This window comes from Hyla sarda, chromosome 6 (assembly GCF_029499605.1).
Source record: "Hyla sarda isolate aHylSar1 chromosome 6, aHylSar1.hap1, whole genome shotgun sequence".
Lineage (NCBI taxonomy): Eukaryota > Metazoa > Chordata > Amphibia > Anura > Hylidae > Hyla > Hyla sarda.
In genome coordinates, this window is record NC_079194.1 from 127,898,246 (window position 1) to 127,915,656 (window position 17,411).

The following is a 17,411-nucleotide window of genomic DNA, read 5'->3' on the forward strand; positions in this document are numbered from 1 at the left end:
GAAATCATCCCCAGCCCGTGCCGTGCAGTATGTCTCCTCACATATAGAAATCATCCCCAGCCCCTGCAGTGTAATATGTCTCCTCACATATAGAAATCATCCCCAGCCCCTGCAGTGTAATATGTCTCCTCACATATAGAAATCATCCCCAGCCCCTGCAGTGTAATATGTCTCCTCACATATAGAAATCATCCCCAGCCTGTGCAGTGCAGTATGTCTCCTCACATATAGAAATCATCCCCAGCCCCTGCAGTGCAGTATGTCTCCTCACATATAGAAATCACCCCCAGCCTGTGCAGTATGTCTCCTCACATATAGAAATCATCCCCAGCCCCTGCAGTGTAATATGTCTCCTCACATATAGAAATCATCCCCAGCCCGTGCAGTGCAGTATGTCTCCTCACATATAGAAATCATCCCCAGCCCGTGCCGTGCAGTATGTCTCCTCACATATAGAAATCATCCCCAGCCCGTGCAGTGCAGTATGTCTCCTCACATATAGAAATCATCCCCAGCCCGTGCCGTGCAGTATGTCTCCTCACATATAGAAATCATCCCCAGCCCCTGCAGTGTAATATGTCTCCTCACATATATAAATCATCCCCAGCCCCTGCAGTGTAATATGTCTCCTCACATATAGAAATCATCCCCAGCCCCTGCAGTGCAGTATGTCTCCTCACATATAGAAATCATCCCCAGCCCGTGCCGTATGTCTCCTCACATATAGAAATCATCCCCAGCCCCTGCAGTGTAATATGTCTCCTCACATATAGAAATCATCCCCAGCCCGTGCAGTGCAGTATGTCTCCTCACATATAGAAATCATCCCCAGCCCCTGCAGTGTAATATGTCTCCTCACATATAGAAATCATCCCCAGCCCCTGCAGTGTAATATGTCTCCTCACATATAGAAATCATCCCCAGCCCGTGCAGTATGTCTCCTCACATATAGAAATCATCCCCAGCCTGTGCAGTACAGTATGTCTCCTCACATATAGAAATCATCCCCAGCCCGTGCAGTATGTCTCCTCACATATAGAAATCATCCCCAGCCCGTGCCGTATGTCTCCTCACATATAGAAATCATCCCCAGCCCCTGAAGTGTAATATGTCTCCTCACATATAGAAATCATCCCCAGCCCGTGCAGTGCAGTATGTCTCCTCACATATAGAAATCATCCCCAGCCCGTGCCGTGCAGTATGTCTCCTCACATATAGAAATCATCCCCAGCCCCTGCAGTGTAATATGTCTCCTCACATATAGAAATCATCCCCAGCCCCTGCAGTGTAATATGTCTCCTCACATATAGAAATCATCCCCAGCCCCTGCAGTGTAATATGTCTCCTCACATATAGAAATCATCCCCAGCCTGTGCAGTGCAGTATGTCTCCTCACATATAGAAATCATCCCCAGCCCCTGCAGTGCAGTATGTCTCCTCACATATAGAAATCATCCCCAGCCTGTGCAGTATGTCTCCTCACATATAGAAATCATCCCCAGCCCCTGCAGTGTAATATGTCTCCTCACATATAGAAATCATCCCCAGACCGTGCAGTGCAGTATGTCTCCTCACATATAGAAATCATCCCCAGCCCGTGCAGTGCAGTATGTCTCCTCACATATAGAAATCATCCCCAGCCCCTGCAGTGTAATATGTCTCCTCACATATAGAAATCATCCCCAGCCCGTGCAGTGCAGTATGTCTCCTCACATATAGAAATCATCCCCAGCCCGTGCAGTGCAGTATGTCTCCTCACATATAGAAATCATCCCCAGCCCGTGCAGTATGTCTCCTCACATATAGAAATCATCCCCAGCCTGTGCAGTGCAGTATGTCTCCTCACATATAGAAATCATCCCCAGCCCCTGCAGTGCAGTATGTCTCCTCACATATAGAAATCATCCCCAGCCTGTGCAGTGCAGTATGTCTCCTCACATATAGAAATCATCCCCAGCCCGTGCAGTGCAGTATGTCTCCTCACATATAGAAATCATCCCCAGCCCCTGCAGTGTAATATGTCTCCTCACATATAGAAATCATCCCCAGCCCGTGCAGTGCAGTATGTCTCCTCACATATAGAAATCATCCCCAGCCCGTGCAGTGCAGTATGTCTCCTCACATATAGAAATCATCCCCAGCCCGTGCAGTGTAATATGTCTCCTCACATATAGAAATCATCCCCAGCTCGTGCAGTGTAATATGTCTCCTCACATATAGAAATCATCCCCAGCCCGTGCAGTGCAGTATGTCTCCTCACATATAGAAATCATCCCCAGCCCGTGCAGTGCAGTATGTCTCCTCACATATAGAAATCATCCCCAGCCCGTGCAGTGCAGTATGTCTCCTCACATATAGAAATCATCCCCAGCCCGTGCAGTGCAGTATGTCTCCTCACACATCTCCTGCTCAGTGCTTTCCCTGTGCAAACTTGAAACCTCCCCATGATAAGTTAGGTCCTGTGTAAACAGAGCAGGGGGAGGGGGGGAGGAGCTATAAGCAATAAGATGGGCAGAGATTTAGCACAGAAGGGCGTGATATGGGCAGGCTTTGGGGTGTACATTATGTTACAGACTTGAGAGGAAGTAATTTTTTTCAGAGTTACATAGTTACATAGTTAGTATGGTTGAAAAAAGACATACGTCCATCAAGTCCAACCAGGGAATTGAAGGGAAGGGTGTAAGGGGATAAGGGAAAGGGATGTAGTTTTATAATTCTGCATAAGCATTAATGTTATTTTGTTCCAGGAATGTATCTAACCCTGTTTTAAAGCTGTTAATTGTTCCTGCTGTGACCAGTTCCTGAGGTAGACCGTTCCATAAATTCACAGTCCTCACGGTAAAGAAGGCGTGTTGCCCCTTTAGACTAAACCTTTTCTTCTCCAGACGGAGGGAGTGCCCCCTCGTCCTTTGGGGGGGTTTAACCTGGAACAGTTTTTCTCCATATTTTTTGTATGGGCCATTTATATACTTATATACGTTTATCATATCCCCCCTTAAACGTCTCTTCTCAAGACTAAGCAATTGTAACTCCTTTAATCGCTCCTCATAGCTAAGATGTTCCATGCCCCATATTAGTTTAGTCGCGCGTCTCTGCACCCTTTACAACTCCGCAGTGTCCCTTTTATGAACAGGTGCCCAAAACTGAACAGCATATTCCAGGTGAGGCCGTACTAATGCTTTATAAAGGGGGAGTATTATGTCCCTGTCCCTTGAGTCCATGCCTCTTTTGATACATGACAATATCCTGCCGGCTTTGGAAGCAGCAGCCTGACATTGCATGCTATTCTCTAGTCTGTGATCTACAAGTACACCCAGATCCTTCTCTACCAGTGACTCTGCCAGTTTAATCCCCCCTAAGACATACGACGCATGCAGGTTATTAGTACCCAGATGCATAACTTTACATTTATCCACATTGAATCTCATTTGCCAAGTGGATGCCCAGACACTTAGTCTATCCAAGTCATCTTGTAACTTATGCACATCCTCTATAGACTGTACCGTGCTACAAAGCTTGGTGTCATCTGCAAAGATAGAGTGAAGAGGATGATGGGAGCTCAGGCTCCATAACCAGGAAGTGCTGCTATATTCACAGTGGCATAGCATACAAACGGGATGGGGCAGACATATAATGAAAAGTGCGGTGGCATCATGGAGTCAAGGTCTAACCTGTGGCAGGTACTTATTTTCAGATTTTTCACTATTGGATATCTCCTTTAAGTGCTGCATGTTGCTGTATTGCATTCCAGACCCCCTGCTGGCCCCTAATACTATTTTTTTCTTCCATATACGGGGCTATATGAAGCTTTATTTTTGCGCCATTATCTGTAGATTTTAACAGTACTGCTTTTGTAACTTTTTGGGATGTGATGTGACCAAAAATATGCAATTGTTTACATTTCGCTATTCACCTCACTGGACCATTAACATTTTAGTTTAATACCGTATGTTTATTAGGGGGACTTATTTTTGAGGGGGAGGGGCATATTCTCATTTAAATAAACTCAGTGTGCTGGTAGTTGTAGTTATGTACCATATAGAGAGGCACTAGTTAGGACAGCAAGCACCAACCTATGATTTTCCATCTGTTGCAAAACCTACAACCAACGTGTCCTCCCTGTCAGGGCATGCTGGGAGTTGTAGTTGTGTACCCAAAAAAGAGACACATGTTAGAGCAGCAAGCCCCCAACCTATGACTTTTCAGCTGTTTCAAAACTAAAACTCCCAGCATGTCCTCACTGTCAGTCTTTACTTCAGTATATCCCTTTTGTAAGTTCCCTTCTCTGCAACTTTTTAGTACATCTTTTTAATCCACTGCGTCAAAATGTGCAACTTTTTTTTAAACATGCTGTTCAAAGGCGGTTTTGTGAGCCAGGTCTTGGCTGGTGTCGGTTTGAGGTGTTTTGGAAGGGTTTGTGATTTTTTTTTTTTAAGTAAAATTTTTTATTTTCCAAATGAAGAGACAAGTGGCTGAGAGAGGTACACATTACATTCAAACAAAGGTCCATTAATGAAATCCAGCAGTAAACAATTTCATCAATAAGCGGAATCTGACAATAAGGCATAGCAGAATCTACTCACGTACACTGGAGGGTTCCACAGGAAGGCAATTGACCCATCACTATGCCCTCTGTGGATTCCAACTTTATTTTTGCAATGAGGTATTATTGAACACCTGTTCATTGAAAACTAAAGCCAGTCACATGTGCATTGAGGGTGCATATGATACTGACCAATGTGCTATTATTACGTATAGTTGATCAAGTTCTTTATCAGCGAAGGTTGTTCTAGGAACACCTCTACTTTCCAATAAATGTTGCAATAACTGGGACTATTTCGAAACCAACTATACATTGTCCTGTTTTTTTGTTTGTTTGTTTTTTAAGCTTTTCTTTTGTTTTTATAGTTAGCCACAGCAACATCCAGCATCTTTTGTAATGCCTTTTCATCTGCCGTTTATACTTTGTCCCCACTCTGTCTAGTGTCTGGACCAGTGTTTCCCAACCAGGGTTCCTCCAGATGTTGCAAAACTACAACTCCCAGCATGCCTGGACAGCCTTTGGCTGTCCAGGCATGCTGGGAGTTGTAGTTTTGAAACACCTGGAGGCACCCTGGTTGGGAAACACTGGTCTAGACAAATGTGCAAATCATGGTTATCTGCAGAAAGTTATAAGTTACAGACAATACTTTCTTCTCCCCAACACCAGTATCCAAATAGTCTGACTACTATATGCATTTCTTATTCCTACAGTGGTTAAAAATGTATTACATTTTTTTTTTACTTAGTCTATAATAATAACTTGCTCTAAGCAGCAGCTAGTTCTCAACAAGGGAATCTCTCCCATATCTACAGATGGTAATGGAAAACTGTCCTAATACAGACCAGGGACAGGATGTGTCAGTCCTTATCACACATAATATTTGGAAGCCTAGACATTTTGTAATGACCACCCTGACCTTTACCCGCGCTCCATTCTTGTATTTTAAAAAGGACATGAATATTCCCTGGCTTATGTCAGGATAGTTGACCTTGAAAGGAAATATATCCATTTGCTTGGGAACTCTCACAGTTCTTTTTGTTCTTGGAAAAGAATGTTGAAAATACCAAAGTAGGACTATTATGATGCGAAGGGCAGGTTTACTTTGATCTCAGTTTGCCAATTTTATTTGGGGGAAAACAGTGAAAAAGCAATTATTGTGTTAATAATGTTCACTAAAACTTGTCAAAGGGAAAGGTCATTGGGATCCTAAAACATAGAGACCACAATGCATTGTAATGCATCCAAATCCATTCAGCTGTGGGTAGAGATTATAGCAATGTGCACACTTTTCATATTGTTATTGAAATACATTATTCTTTATAAGAATGCCATATCAGATTATCTTACTTTGTGAAAACCTTACTTTGTGAAAACCTTCCAAAATTTGCAAAATTGCGGTTTTCTTTTTAATTTCCCCACACAAATAGTATTTTTTTGCTTGCGCCATACATTTTATGATAAAGTGAGTGATGGCATTACAACGGACAACTGGTCGCGCAAAAAACAAGCCCGCATACTAGTCTGTGGATGAAAATATAAAAGAGTTATGATTTTTTGAAGGGGAGGAGGAAAAAACAAAAACGTAAAAATAAAATTGAGTCCTTAAGGTCCAAATGGGCTGATTCCTTAAGGGGTTAATCCTTTTGTGAGCACACGCTGTGCCAGTAGTGAACCTTAGTTCATTTCTAAATGCTCATTTCCCCTACATTGCAGTCCAGCCCATTGAAATCAGAGATGTCCATCGACTTTAATGGATGGCTGTGGCCCTTTGGCAACTAAATAAAATACAGCAGTGCACCTGTATTCTTCCAGCAGGTTTCTAAAATAAGGCTTATTGTAACATTTGTCTTTTATCTTTAATCAAATGCATTCGAATAAAGGATTCTCCCAGTAAGACAAAATAACAGGACTGTTTACTTTGTGGGTTATTTACAGCCAGAACATAAATTACTCTGCGCTCTTTAACAAGCTGAACCATTGTAATGAAATGTCACTGAGCAAGGAAACCCTTCCAAACATCTCGCCTCTTCCCGGTAAAGCAATTTCTTTCCAGCGTCTATATATTTTCTACTTTAATGGACAAATGATAGTGACACATTAGTTGCAATAATGTGATAATTTTATGAATGGCCAAGTATGAAGGCAGCACCATGATGTCACTTTCACAGCAATACTGTCTCAATGACATCCCCAATGCCATATTGATCGCCTTCATCCTATTTATTAACCTCAGGGCCAAGTTAGTGTTCTTATGTTTGCCACCTTGAATGGCTCATTATTTTGAGCAAAGTAAAATAAATCTAATTCACGACTATTCATGAGGCTCAGTAGATGAGGGGACGCTGTAACCTCTCAGGAAGCAAGGTTGGCCAGTGACTTTTTAAAGGGTTTGTCTGGCTTTTGGAAATTTTTGTCTAAAGTAAGTGAACTTATATTTTACTGATCTTGCATTTTAACATCCTTTCCACTGTTCTGCCTTATGGTTGAGCAGTCTGTAAATAAATAAGGTTAACGATGAGAGCAAAAAAGAGACACGGCTACTCACCAGGTAGACTTCTGAGAAACTGTGATTTATTCAGGCACTGAAGCAAAATCACATAGAGTAAGGGCTTGCTATCACTGGAGTGGGGGAGAGTGGAACAGGTGCGGGGACAAGGCAACGTCCGTTTCACGTCCGTTTCAGATTATGCTTCTTCCGGCCTGGTGAGTTGCCATGTCTCTCTTGCTCTCATCGCTAACATTATAGCACTTGTTAATGATAGACACTGAGCACCACACAGACCAGTGTTTAGGACCACTATTGACATCAGTGGCTAGTTGTCTTAACCCTTGCAGTGCCTGGTTTTCGTTCCTTCATTGGAAATTGTAAATAAATAAGGCACACACAAAGTTTCTGCTGCTCTGACATCTTAGATCAAGTAATTTTGGCTATACAGTAATGGCGGTAAATGTTGGCACCCCTGACATTTTTCAAGAAAATGAAGTATTTCTCACAGAAGAGTATTGCAGTAACACATGTTTTACTATGCACATGTTTATTCCCTTTGTGTTTATTGGAACTAAACCAAAAAAGGGAGGAAAAAAAGCAAATTGGACATAATGTCACACCAAACTCGAAAAATGGTCTGGACAAGATTATTGGCACCCTTTCAAAATTGTGGAAAAATAAGATTGTTTCAAGCATGTGATGCACCTTTAAACTCACCTGGGGCAAGTAACAGGTGTTGGCAAAATAAAAATCACAACTGAAAAGATAAAAAGGAGAGAAGTTCACTTAGTATTTTCATTGTGTGTCCCACACTAAGCATTAGCAACAGAAAGAGAAGAGAACTGAAGTTCTCAACCCATGGCTAATCTCCCTGGGCATGGACGGAAGGGAAAAATTTATGAAAGGTGTCAACGCAGAATAGTCTGGATGGTGGATAAGCAGCCCCAAACAAGTTCCAAAGATATTCAAGCTGTCCTGCAGGCTCAGAGAGCATCAGTGTCAGCACGAACTATCTGTCGACATTTAAATGAAATGAGAAACTATGGCAGGAGACCCAGGAGGACCCCACTGCTAACACAGAGACGCAAAGCAAGACTACATTTTGCCAAAATGAACTTGAGTAAGCCAAAATTCTTCTGAGAAAATGTCCTGTGGACAGATGAGACCAAGATAGAGCTTTTTGGTAAAGCACATCATTCTACTGTTTACCGAAAACGGAATTAGGCCTACAAAGAAAAGAACACAGTACCCACAGTGAAATATGGTGGAGGTTCAATGATGTTTTGGGGTTGTTTTGCTGCCTCTGGCACTGGGTGCCTTGAATGTGTGCCTGGCCTCATGAAATCTGTGGATTACCAACGGATTTTGGGTCGCACTGTACAGCCCAGTGTCAGAAAGCTGGGTTTGCGTCTGAGATCTTGGGTCTTCCAGCAGGACAATGACCCCAAACATATGTAAAAAAACACTCAGAAATGGATGAAAACAAAGCGCTGGAGAGTTCTGAAGTGGCCAGCAATGAGCCCAGATCTAAATCCCATTGAACCCCTGTGGAGAGATCTTAAAATTGCTGTTGGGAAAAGCTTCCAATAAGAGAGACCTGGAGCAGTTTGCAAAGGAAGAGTGGTCCAACATTCCGGCTGAGAGGTGTAAGAAGCTTATTGATGGTTATAGGAAGCGTCTGCTTTCAGTTATTTTTTCCAAAGGATGTGCAACCAAATATTAAGTTAAGGGTGCCAATAATTTTGTCCAGACCATTTTTGGAGTTTTGTGTGACATTTTGTCCAATTAGCTTTTTTGGTTTGGTTCCAATACACACAAAGGGAATAAACGTGTATAGCAAAACATGTTACTGCAATCCTTTTCTGAAAAATGTTAGGGGTGCCAACATTTATGGCCATGACTGTATATTACATTTTTCGCACATTCTATAGAACAGAAATAGCTTTCATAATCTATGTGGAACTTTTCCTCCACAATTTTGTGCACATATTGTTCTAGCTATTACCTACCTATTAGTGCCGTTAGCATATCAGGTGTAAAAACGAAGTAGTGCCTAGACCAGTGGTCTCAAAATGTGGCCCTCCGGATGTTGCAAAACTTTGACTCCCAGCATGCCAACAGCTGTCTGGGCATGCTGGGAGTTGAAGTTTTACAACATCTGGAGGGCCACAGTTTGAGACCACTGGCCTAGACTGTCAACTCACGGTCATCAATGTTTACTTCTCAACTGGGTTGTGCTAAGGTTCATGGAATCACTTTCTTAGACTGTCTCTATGAACTTTTAAGGGATTGGTCATGACTGCTCAATTTTCAACAGGGTGTGAACCTGAGTACTCGTATGCAATGTTCACACAATGTAATTTTCACACAGAATTCCAGTTTCGCAGCAACAGAGTCCCATTGATTTCAATGGGATTCTGCTGCACTGTTCACATAGCAGAATTTTTGTGTCAGAAATGTCTGGCATGGAAATTCAAATTCCGGTGTCCACAGAGAGAATAGACATGTCTGTTATTTCTGCAGTCTATGAGAGGGCATATCTCCGAGCGGTCCTAGCACTGGTATGCTTTGCCATCGCTTTTCCGTGCAGACATTGCCCGTGTGAACATAGCCTTACTGTGTAGAATCGGACGAATATGATGCCACAGACAATGTAGGCTCTAACTTTATTTGGCACCAACACTAACAGCACTGACAGTTACTAAGCATGAGTCTGTGGACCAGTGACTCCACATGGATCATGACAGCTGACACTTTTTGAATAGGCCACAGTCCCTTTTTAAGATGAGAACATTTCAGGGACAGTTTATGAAGTACATCTTTCAAATGTAGTACGCAACTAGACAAAATCTGCTACAATCTTCTGCTGCTTTTATTATTAAGACATTTTACAGCCACAGGACCAGACAGTGAACAGCAATCAGGACAAGGTAAAAAATAAATAAATAAATAAATAAAAAGGTTTGCTGTCTCACTTCCAGCAATGTCAGGTTCCAAAAGCACCATACAGCAGTAGTCATTTGTGGGCTGGCTGCCTGGCGGTGTAAGTGTTGGGTTCTGAGCACTTGTTGTTCTGTGATTCTTACACCTCTGTGATGTGTTCTACACAACCAAAAGAGATTACTCATTTGCATTTAAGATAAGCTAAAACAATTGGCGCTGATATAGGTGAATTGGCTGCAGGATATTGTGGTATTGAGTGCTTCTTCAGTCATAGAGAAAGATATAAATTGGGAGTCAGTAGAGATCACAGATCAGGCATGTCCGGGGGGGATGCATTAATATTAATGCACTGTGTAAATGGACCCTTGTCTTTGGTCAATTTACTCCAGCAGCGAGTGCCTCTTTTTGTTTTATTGTAAATTTTAAAACCAATCCAATAGATGTATAACATGAGACTGCTGGGGGACAACTACTCCAAATGTGTAAAATATTAGCAGTGGCAGCCCAAACAACCTTATAGATTACCACACAAACACCTCCAAGGAAATCTCAGGAGCAAGCAAGGCTCATGGATCTCGTTCAAGGATAACATAGTTTATTTCCCACAATGCATATCTGCCTGCCTGATGAAGCGGTCTTCCGTGAAACGCGTTGCATTGTGGGTAATAAACTATCTTATCCCTGAATGAGGTCCACGCGCCTTGCTTGCTCCTGAGATTTCCTTGAAGGTGTTTGTGTGGTTGCTGAATTTCCCTTAGGAATGGCTGCTGGATCCTAGCTAATACTGAAGCTTTTAGCATTGTTGTACGTGGCTCAGTACAACCACCGCTGGTGAGTACTTGAACTTCTGTCCATTTATATATTTTCCTGACGCTATCACACTATGCATCGCTTTCCTTTGTTCTAGTTATAGATTACCAGTAATTTCTACCGAGAAGGAACCAGTCCTGAGCTTTCTGAAATCCTCATAATTAGTCACTTTCTAGAAACATATCATGTACATTTTTTTCAGTGACTTGAACCCTCTGCAGCTGGAAAATTAAATAGTTCCATTCCATGTTTTCCATCCTGGATTTCCAGGAATCGCTCTCATTATGTCTTAGAGCAATGCTTTGAGCTCACTTTCAAACGCAGCTTTTTCTTTTTGCTTTACTGCATCAGCACATTTCTTTGTAGACCGAACCCTCAGATTGTTGTTCAGCATTGTTTCTTTTATAATAAGTGATGGAGCGGAGTGTTAGTGTAGCCTGTGCTATGGTGTATAGCTTAGGGAACCTGTGCTGTATATTGTGCTGTCATGCTTTGTATGATTGTAATTTATTGTATGACTGATCAATAAAATTCTTTCAATACCTCAGACACAGGTTGTACCGCTAAGTGCATCTGTACATTGGTTAAAAAAAAATACTCTGCTACCTGCTTTTGCTGAGACTTCTGTATTTGCGCTTTAACTATGTGAAGGTGGTACAAGATGGGCACCTCTTCTGTTAGTCGGTGGCATGTGCTCTGAGGGATTGTTTATGTTTCATGCACAGTCCATTGATTTTAATGTATACATATTATTTTAATTTAGGTCCACATGACCAGAATATGGACACAGGTCCTGGCTCAACCATGTATCTAGAGACTCGAATTGAAAGAATCATAGTGGACTACAGTGTTTTCAGTTTTGGGTCCTTAAATCTATGGTTGGGCTTGGGGTGGCCACTGTTATACAGATACAAATCCAGGTAGTAAGTTCAAGGCAAAGATGCCTTACTATAGTAAAGGTGATGAGACAACATATTTCCACGGAGGGGTGGAGGGGAATAGATGGCACCTGAGTTATGGGTTGAATTTACCTTGCGTTATTGGCTTGAAAATCCTGCAGTCATGAAGAGGTTAATAGACATGTGATTGTGGGATGGATAAAAACTTCCCTGTAAAGTGTGGCATCATTCAGCGTTTCTTTCCTGTTATGGAACTGCTTACTTGAAAGCTTTGTGGTGTACAAGGGTTAACAAATTGTTGGGAAAAAAATAAAAGTGCTGTTCTATATTCAAAACTATCATCTGTCTGCACCAAGTACTTTCCCTGCGGGACCCTTTGTACCCCTCTTACATCAAAGAGGCACATGTCACTTCCCAAGGGTATGCCTGGTTCTGTCATAATTCTTCATGACTTCCAGTGTAGCAACACCAAGAGCCCTCTCTGTGGGACACAATGTGTCTATCTCTCTGTATTCTCACAGATATCTAACATTGGAGCCAGATCATCTATCAGTGTTTCCTGTTTGCCTCTCCAATTTCCTAATTTTATTTTGTATTTAAAATAATTAAAAAAAAAAGTATCATTGCTGCATTTATTGTGCCATAGAAGGCTACTTTTACCCACAGTGCAATGTTTTTTCGCGTTGTGTTTGTTTTGGAAAAACAACCCTTACTATTTTACTTTTTGTTCATCTATTAACTGTCCTATACTGTCAGGAGGGTGGTATATAGCGACAGCTCATGTAAAAACAAATGGACCACCATCTGTGCACATGTTTCATTGTAGTGTCATGGTCACCTTGCTGTGGGTAACCCTGGGCCTCAGAGAATCTTCTGTTAAATTTATGTAAATACAAGTGGCATTGCCTCCCTGTCCAACCCTGTAAGTAATATACATCTAATATAGAAAAAAGACACAGAAAAGCTGTAGAGATAAGCTAGAGAGATAAGCTAGAAGGTGCTCACCTTACAGTGTTGTGCTGCAGGCACATCACAGTTTATAGCAGGGGTCTCAAACTGGAGCAGCTGAGTGAGGCTGGCCACACGCGCCCCTCACATATAATGCCCCCATCATGCGCCCCTCATCATCCACCAGCAACACCCCCCACCAGCAGTGGAACCTCTATCATCTACCAGCAATACCCCCCCCCATTTCTTCTATCCCCCTGTGGTAATAGCATGAGCTGATGGATGATGGGGGTGCTACTGCTGGGGGGGGGAGCATTAGGAAAGTAGCAGTTTCCCCATATTAGGTAGCATAGTTTCCCCACGTTTGGTAGCTGTAGCACAGTTTCCCCACATTAGGTAGCCGTAGCACAGTTTCCCCACATTAGGTAGCCATAGCACAGATTCCCCACATTAGGTAGCCGTAGCACAGTTTCCTCACATTAGGTAGCCTTAGCATAGATTCCCCACATTAGGTAGCCTTAGCATAGATTCCCCACATTAGGTAGCTGTAGCACAGTTTCCCCACATTAGGTTGCGCAGCACAGTTTCCCCACATTAGGTAGCGCAGCACAGTTTCCCCACATTAGGTAGCCTTAGCACAGTTTCCCCACATTAGGTAGCCTTGGCACAGATTTCCCACCTGGACAGCGCTACTTACATCTTACTGTGGGGACTTCCTGGCAGAGGTGCGCACTATAAGTGACATAATCGCACGCACTGTCCAGGACGTCGGCGTCCCTGTGTAGTGCTTACAATGATGTTACTCATTGCGCACACCTCCGCCAGGAAGTCCCCGCAGTCAGATGTAAGTAGCAGTTTAGTGACGGGGCAAGACTGGTTGCCCCATCATATGTGCATCGGGTCCCATGTAGCAGTGTTTGCCGAAGTGTGTGAAGTCTTCCAGCATTTAGCCCTGCTTGCCTGAAGCAGGGCTAAATGCCTTCAGAAATCACCTGCCTGGCGCCAAAACTGCATGTCCCGGGGTCGGGCGATAGAAATTCTAGATCCCTGGTGCGGGCAGCAAAATTTTGTTCCACCAGTTTGAGACCCCTGGTTTATAGCCTTAATAGTAATCAAGGATTCTTTGTCCGGAAGCTGGGAGCTGCTGGCCACCGATACACCATCCGATCAGGAACAGTAGAAGACGGTACAATGTGGAATGAGGGGTTCGGCAAAATCCCTCTTAAAGTTGGCTTGGATTCTGTAGCAATCACCAAGGAATCAATAGTCATATGGGACAATAGTGTTCTGAAGGATGCTTTTTTTTATTGTTCTTAATCAATACAGGCAAGATGACAACACATTTCTAAAGAACAACTGCTGTCTTCTTCAGGTCCTAGTTACATAGAAAGTACAGGCGGAGTTAAGCAACTTGGTTTGAATTCTGGCTGTACTGAAGTTGACCCTGACATCATCAGGTCCCAAGCAAAAGCTGAATCTTACAGGAGCTGAGAAAAGCAGTGTAAATATGTAAGGATCTCCATGTGAATACACTATGAAAACAGGCAAATTGGGCTATTGTACATACAATAAAGGTTAAGCATGGTACCATTACTTGTAATAATATGGATATGCTCCAGTTGCTAAAAATTGTTATGCAGCTTTTGGGATCAGTATGTGCATGGAAAAAAGCACTGTCCAAAAATATCCAATCAGGCTAATGTTCGTGCAGTGAAAGAGATATTAGGATTAAGATTAAGGATCATATAGATAATGTACATATGGCAAATATGTACATTATCTATATGATTCCTAGTAATGTGCAAGGGTGTTTGCTCAGATATTCGCTCCTTTGGCAGTACCTGGTGGTGCTGTGGTGTCCCGGTACAGGGCCTTATCCTGTCCCTGTCTAAAGTCCCTTCAGTTAGAGTCCCTCCATTCCACAGGGCTCTCCTGCAGAGCTTGCCCCTTGGTCACCTCATATGAATGTATTTCTGTATAGTGTACAAATGTATAAGACCTACCTAGGTCACGTGATATATTATAATGGTTGTACAGATATTTAGGACCTTCCTGGGTCATGTGATGTACCCAGAGTTCTCTGGGTTCAGGACTTACAGGCTTTGCAACCAATTGGATTAGTCCAGTCACCCTAGTATATAAGAGGCTGCAGTCACTAAATTATCTCTCTTGTTCCTGCACTCTCTTGGTTCCTGCTAATCATCCTGTACACTTCAGCAATACCAATTCAAGCACAATTGCAACTAGACCAAAGCCTAAAGATCCAGCAGCAACTAAAACCGTGAGTTCTAAAGCTCTATCTACAAATTCTTTGTGACTACTATTCAACTCTAATCCTATAATTAGTAGCACAGTGACCTGCTTAAAGCTCAAGATTATTAGTCCCAGCAAATCCTGTGAGGAACCTGCATCCCGGTTACCTCAAGAGAAACTGTATGTTTATAAAGACTGTTTGCATAAGAAGTTCAGTAAAAGTTCCAGTTATCTCATAAATTCTGCTGTGGACATTCCGTTTATTATCCTGCCATTTGTGGACCGGTTGTCAGCAGGGCCTTCTATACAATACAACCGCACCCTGGTGTCATGACAATCCAAGAGTTAATACCACCAGGCCCTGCTACATCATTGCCTCACCCAGCTCACCACAGTGCTAAGTATGCGGCCATGCTGGAAAGTTTTCAGGGGCAGACCCCCTGAATGGCCATGCCATGTCTTTGTGCCTACGAGGAGCCACATATTTCCACAGTCTCTGCTGTAGCCAAAGGCATCCCTGGAATACATTGCAAGAAAACCTTTGCTTGGATGAGATCTAAGACAGTCTTTGGCTTTCACAAGTTAGGCTTCAGTTCCCACCAGCTGGTATTACCTTACAAAGTCCCATCTCAGCCTCCTGCACAGACATAGGAAATAGAAGATAGACATACACTGACCCACCAAGCCTCCTTCTGAGGGCTGTCGACATGGAAGATTCTTACCTTGAACGAACACTTGGCCACTTGACTGTTCCACTGTGGTGATTTTCCTGACCTCTGGATCTTGTTGAATAGACTCTTCAAGGATCTCTGTAACACACACAAAAAGATATGAAAGGGCAACCTTGTCTGACCCCAGTGAGGACTTAAATGGGTCAGTAGTCTTCCAGCTATTCACCCACACAGAGCTAAAAAGGTATATCTCGTTAACATTAGAGCAGAAGATTTCCTCCAGCCTGAACCTCCATAGCACTCTGCATATGAGCATGTGTGAAACATAAGCAAATGTTTTTTTTTTTTTTATGATTGAGACTGATCAGGACCTTGATGTATTGCACAATATCCCAATGACGGCAATGCTGTTTTGTGTTCTTTTAGCCAGGAATGCCGCAGGTTTGATCCAGGTGGATGATCCATCTAATCATAACCTTCAGCCGATTGGCTAGTACATTAGCAAGGATCTTGTAGTCAACATTCAGGATAGAGAGAGGATGGCAAATTTTTTACTTATTGTTGGGTGCAGCTCCTTCGCTCTGTAGAGAGCATCAATCACTCATTTACCCAAAGAATCAAGGGTGTTTGTGATACCAGTGGTCTTTGGGAAGTAGAAACTGCTGTAGAAGTGTCTAGTGACAAGTCGAAATATAAAGTGCTATGGAGGGGGAATGTTGTGCAGAAGGTACACACTGTATGCTATGCACATTTCCTTGCCTTAAAATGGCTAATAGGAATTGCCTGTCCTCACTGACTGTTGTCTTGGGACTTTTTAGTGGGTACTTTTAAATCACCTGTATAGAGTATTTGCATGATTCTGTATTTTTTTTTATGCCCCATGGGAATTCTTTGCTGATTAAGGTAAATTTGACTCATCTAATAAGTGAGCTCTGATTTTAATTGGTTAGAGAAGCTTTTCAGAGCTCAGTTCTCATCTGTGGCAAGGTTTACTATACATTTTAGAATATCTAAACATAAACAAAAAGGGGAATTTGTTAATGTAACTGCAAGCCATTTTTGTGTCCTGTATCATTGAATGTCAGTGGCATCTATTTTGTCACTTTTGTTTACAGCAATGTTGGTAATGGTGGGTAAGACTATCCTGGTTACTGGATATAGTCATGGCCGTAAATGTTGGCACCCCTGAAGTTTTTCAAGAAAATTAAGTATTTCTCACAGAAAAGGATTGCGGTAACACATGTTTTGCTATACACATGTTTATTCCCTTTGTGTGTATTGGAACTAAACCAAAAAGGGGAGGAAATTGGACATAAAGTCACACCAAACTCCAAAAATGGGCTGGACAAAATGATTGGTACCCTTTCAAAATTTTGGATAAATAAGATTGTTTCAATCATTTGATGCCCCTTTAAACTCACCTGGGGCAAGTAACGGGCACGGGCAATATAAAAATCACACCTGAAAGGAGAGAAGTTCACTTAGTCTTTGCATTTTGTGTCTGTGTGTGCCACACTTAGCATTGACAACAGAAGAGAACTGTCTGAGAACTTGAGAACCAAAATTGTGGAAAAATATCCCCAATCTCAGGATTACAAGTCCATCTCCAGAGATCTAGATTTGCCTTTGTCCACAGTGCGCAACATTATCAAGAAGTTTGCAACCCATGGCACTCTAGCTAATCTCCATCGGCGTGGACAGAAGAGAAAAATTTATGAAAGGTGTCAACGCAGGATAGTCCGGATGGTGGATAAGCAGCCCCAAACCAGTTCCAAAGATATTCAAGCTGTCTTGCAGGCTCAGGGAGCATCAGTGTCAGCGCAAACTATCCATTGACATTTAAATTAAATGAAACG

At 42.5% G+C, this 17,411-nt stretch overlaps 1 protein-coding gene across 8 annotated transcripts in view; it reads left to right on the forward strand.

The window, feature by feature from the left end:
• RAD18 (RAD18 E3 ubiquitin protein ligase) overlaps nucleotides 1-17,411 on the forward strand; it is a 577,293-nt gene that overhangs the window by 410,626 nt on the left and 149,256 nt on the right. The window contains exon 12 of one of the 8 annotated variants that reach the window (XR_008845017.1): nucleotides 3,539-3,680. The exons of the other annotated variants lie outside the window; for them this stretch is intronic. The gene's annotated coding sequence lies outside the window, so the exon portion shown is untranslated. The remainder of the gene's footprint in view (nucleotides 1-3,538; nucleotides 3,681-17,411) is intronic. 8 annotated transcript variants of the gene reach the window in all.